At 39.1% G+C, this 5,035-nt stretch overlaps 1 pseudogene; it reads left to right on the top strand.

Moving 5' to 3' along the window:
* Positions 1 to 779: 779 nt before the first annotated feature.
* On the top strand, positions 780 to 1,344 carry LOC109118279 (annotated as a pseudogene).
* Positions 1,345 to 5,035: the final 3,691 nt, after the last annotated feature.

Raw genomic sequence — 5,035 nt, 5'->3', positions numbered from 1 at the left:
ACCTCTCCAAGTTCTCTTTAAGAATGGAACCAGTTCTTTCTCTGATGTGCTCAGACTTCTTCTGTGTTTGAGAGATAGGACCATTTTCCCAGAGGGAGTAAGTTTGAAATTCTATGGACAGATGCTACTGATACTTAAATATTTGTATGATTGTTATAATCCCAGCCCTGAGAGTATATGAAAATGGTCTTTGGCCACAGGATTAATTGTCCCTAGTCTCCCAGTACTGTGGAAAAAGGTAAATGATTTATAATGTCCAAACAAAACATAACACTATCTCTTCTGTACTGGTTTCCTTGCAGCGTAATTTGTGAGAGTGAATGGACATGGTATGCCTCTCATCTCTCAACAGTTTCTTTATAAAGCATCTGACTCCAGGTTACCTCAGGTCAGGACAGATCTCCCAACCTTCAGGGTATAATGTCCCAAAGTTCAAAATAGGGAGAAATATCTCCTCTACAAAAGAGTGAAGAGTCTTAAGTATATGGATTTTTCCCTCTGCTTCCATGGGTTTAGGGAAAAGTTATCAATAAAAATATTGAAAGTATCAATAAAAATATTGAAAATATCATTTCTACAGCTAATAGAATGTGCCAGTAATTCTCATAAGGTATGAATTAAGATTGCTCATATGGCGAATTAAGATTGTTACCTTCCAGGCAATAAGAAATAAATATATTTTCTCCATGAGCTATCTATTAAAAAGGTAACATATAGAAACTTGGCATCATTTTCCAGATTCAAAACACATTTGAAAGTGGCCTAAGGTGACTGTGAAAATGGTTCACTACACTTTTGAATCAGAAAACTCCACAAAAATTACATAAATCAAGAACCTGAAATCTGTGTGTTCACTTTAAGAACACCCATAAAACTGCACACACCATCAAGGGTATGCATATCCCAAAGGCTACCAAATACCTGAAGGATATCACTTTAAAGAAGCACTGTGTAGCATTCTGGCTTTAGAACAGTGGGGCTGACAGGTGTGCCCAGGCCAGAGTGGGGCCAGACACAGAGTCGGTGACCCAAAAAGAGTGTCAAATTTTTGTTGCACATGCTTAAAAATGCAAAGAGTAATGCTAAACTTCTGGATTTTAGATGTACATCTCTGGTCATAGAACATTTCCAAATGAACAAAGTACCAAGTATCCAAGATGTGTGCCTATACTCATGGTTAGACTCATGGTTAAATTAATCCATGCTTGAGCTCCCCTGCCACGTTGAGATGATCCTTACTGAAAAGGAACTGTTTCTAAACCAGAGGAAGAAATTGCACAGAGGAAAAATATAAAGATATTCCAGAAGAAAATGAAGAAACAAAATCTTATAGCACAGGAATAAATGAAGCAAAAAACAAATGCAAATAAAAGTTAAAAAAACACATTTGAATGTATTGTGTTCTATGCTAAAATCTCATAGACTCAAACGATCTCAGGAAACAGACGCTACTCATCTCACCTATGTGGAACATAAAGCTCAAGGAAGTTAGGTCTATTAGCCACAGAGCTGGAAGATTACAGTTGCATACCAGACTGAATATCCAGACACCAAGTCCTCTTCTCACTCCACTATGTGCTACTAACTCTCCTAGCACCAAAAGTTAGGCCCTTGGGATATTATTTATATTATAATAATATATGGTATTTGGAAGGTCATCCTCATTATAATCAAGTCATTACTTGGCTGCCTAAAGAAAAAGAGCAAGCCATGTTGAAGGGGGCAATTAGACGCCAAATAGTGGTTAACTGTTGCAATGAATGACAGACATAGCAGGCTATAAACCTTAGAGGGAGGATCAATTCAGGCAAGGGTAAGGGAAGAAGGGAGACTTGAGAGAGGGGAGCCATTCAATAATGAAGAACTTCTTAAGTCAGCAAAAGTTCTTCAGCACAGATAATGAAGGCAGGTAAACACAAAAAAGGGCTCAATGACAAACTCTTACATCAATTTCTCAATCTTAATGTTACTGACATTTTAGGACAGAGAGCTCTACATCCTGGGAGGCTGTTCCGTGCACTATAAGATAGTTAGCAACATTTTTAATCTTTACCTGCTAGCGCTAGTAGCATACATTCACCCATAACCAATGCTTCCTGGTTGTGACAACCAAAAAAGTCCTGAGACTGCCAAAGGTCCCATGGGGAGCACAGCTGTCCCCGGCTGAGAACCGCTGCCTTAGGTAAAGATGTATCAGAAATGGGAACAACTAAATGGATGTGGAGGGTGTGAAGTAAGCAAAGGAGGCAGTAGAGGAAAATTAAGAACAGGTGTGTGCTCCAAGTTACTGCTCATCATGTGGACTTTGAGGATGTTAACACAAAAGGAGCCCAAAGGGAACACATGATGGGGCCCTTTGAATAATGAATGTCTATTGAAGAAGACAGTGGATACTAGAAGTAGGCAACTTGGAAAGAACAAACCCTTTTTTTCTTTTCTCCTTTCAGAAAATTGAAGTGAGATCCCCAGTACCCCCACACCCAAAAACGGAAAAGAAAATTAAAGTGAGAGAGGAAGACATGGGTAATGCTACAGGGTCATCAAGAGCCCGGAATTCTCAAACCTGTTTGGGAGATCTGAGAGAACTTGAATGAGAAGATATACTGTCCTAAGATGTGTCTGTGACTGCAATGCCACCCTTATCTTCTCAGGCATCTTCCATTCCCCTCACTCTCATCTCTGGATTGCTATTGCCCAGGAAAAGTGGCAAGAAAAATGGCATACTTATTCATGGGAGGCAAGAAGGAAAGAGGAGAAGGCGGATGAAATGAGAGAATTTTGAGGGCCGACAGAGATCTACTGACAGGGTTTACAAATAAAACTATATTTCTCAGTAAAAAGAAAAAAGAGAGACTAGGGTTGGATGGGGAGAGGAAAGGAGAATGGCAGAGAACACAGTATTTTCAAAATGCTAATTCTGGTCAAGGCACATTGCATGAGTTACCATATTCAGTGTTTACAATATCATGTAATACCCGGGTATGGAGTAGGCATTATAATCTTTCTACAAAGGAAGAACATGAGATACAAGGAGGCATATTCACAGACTGAGGAACCTCCCAGGAGCCCAGGTTTGGTTGGCAGTTCTTACCACAATGCTTTTCCTCACAGCTCCCAAATCTACCGTCTCTTGCTTTAACATGAGCTTTGGTTCTGCTTATAGTTCATCTGCTCCAGAAGACTAGACTTTCAGGGGCTGAGTTTTGGATTCTGTGTCTCTGTCTGTGTCTCTGTCATGGCTACCAAGAAAGTACGTAAGAAAACGCTGAGATGAACAAAGGACTCACAGAGACCCAGCTGAGTGAATTTATAATAGAACTAATGAGCACACCCAGTTATGCAACTACTCTCAACTGCTCAGCAGCCACTAGAAAAGTAGAGCTGTCTTTCTATTCCTGGGCTTTATATAATCCCACCTCTACCCAGATGACCATGCTATAGCTCCACTTCTCTGTCACAATAGGTATTATTTTTTTTCCTAAAACCTCAGCAATTTTTTTTTTACCAGTGTTGCTATACTTAAAATTAAGATGTGGTATTTTCCCCACATTTCGTATCCTTTTCTACCTCAAAAGCATTCATAATTTGTGATTTCACTTTGAGAAACAAGCACAAAAAGGGTCAAAATGAGATGCTGATGCTGAAGAGACATCTTGCTACATTCCATAAATACAGCCTTCAGTGATAGAGCTTCACAGATCAAATCCCCAGTAGGATAATATTCCCCTTTGGTAACTCAGTAGGGGATGATCCATTAACTACCATAGAGTAAGCCAGATTTTTTTTTTTTGGCTCTTTCACACCTATCTAATGGGATCTAACTCTAAAATCTATTACTTCATGATTGAAGAATGAATGCTGCATAGAAAGAATCACTTTTTGTCCTGCAGCCTGCTGGAGTATAATTTTTGCCAAGTAAATCCCTTCGCCAGATATAGTTACTTTAAAAATGTTTTTTGAGACTGTTTAAAGCATACATTTGCTATAAAAAGTTACATCAATCAGCATTAATTCTAAAAGATTCTCTAGTTTCCAAAAGCCATACTTTGTTGCTCTAACATGAATTATTACACATATACCCTTGAATACTTAAAATTTCATTTCTTTAAGTATATTCATTCAATTATACTTTCTGCTAATTTGGTTAAGCCTTTCCCTAAACCAATTCTTTCAAAATGATGAGATTTTAAGAAATGAAATCATGTATCTGATGTTTTATTAGGATAACAGGTTAAGAAAAGACAGGCTTAGAAAATACTAATAGTTGTACAAGTATTTATAGACATGAGTTCTAACACAATGAGTATATATACATTTCAAAACTTGCTTAACACTGGGTGGCTCCGTTATAGCACATGCTATTCAAGGGTGTCATGTCACAGTGGTTGGAGTCAGATAAACCTGGTCCATCTCTGACTCAGCTACTTCCCAGTGAAATCACATAGTTCTGGAGTGAAGTACTGAACATTCCAAATCTCAGTTCACTCTGGTACAATGGGAATCATCTGAATGCAAAAAGGACAGTATTTGTGACAGTACCTTTGGCACATATGTGAAGAGTTCAGTAGAAGTCACGGACTTCTTTCCTCCTACTCTTCTACCTACAATCCCCAGTCACCAATGTAGCCACTGAGCACTGACTCTCTCCTCTTGCTTGTGGACTGCTGCAGTTACTTCAGTGATCTACACTGCCTACACACTGCTCTCCCAGTATGGTCCTCAGGATCACAACCCTATTTGCTTTTCCAAGACACAGGTAGTTGTCTTCAGAGACTCCCGGTAGGAGCATACTTCAATTCATGGCTCCTTGCAGATCCACAGTTTTCCCTCCCCAATTCTGCCTAGGTCATTTTCATACTTAAGAATTCTATATCTCCTATGGCATGCAGAAGACATTACAAGCTATTTCATGTGATATTTGAGATGCATTGTGTCTGACCACTGTCTCTCTACATTTCATTCTGTTCCCTCCTCTTACTTTATACCCAAGTATAATTTTACTGCCAGTACCTGAAACTCCATGCAGTGTTGTCAC

Source organism: Fukomys damarensis, unplaced genomic scaffold, assembly GCF_012274545.1.
Source record: "Fukomys damarensis isolate Sample0158 unplaced genomic scaffold, DMR_v1.0_HiC HiC_scaffold_22, whole genome shotgun sequence".
NCBI lineage: Eukaryota > Metazoa > Chordata > Mammalia > Rodentia > Bathyergidae > Fukomys > Fukomys damarensis.
This window is presented reverse-complemented; position numbering and strand designations above follow the sequence as displayed.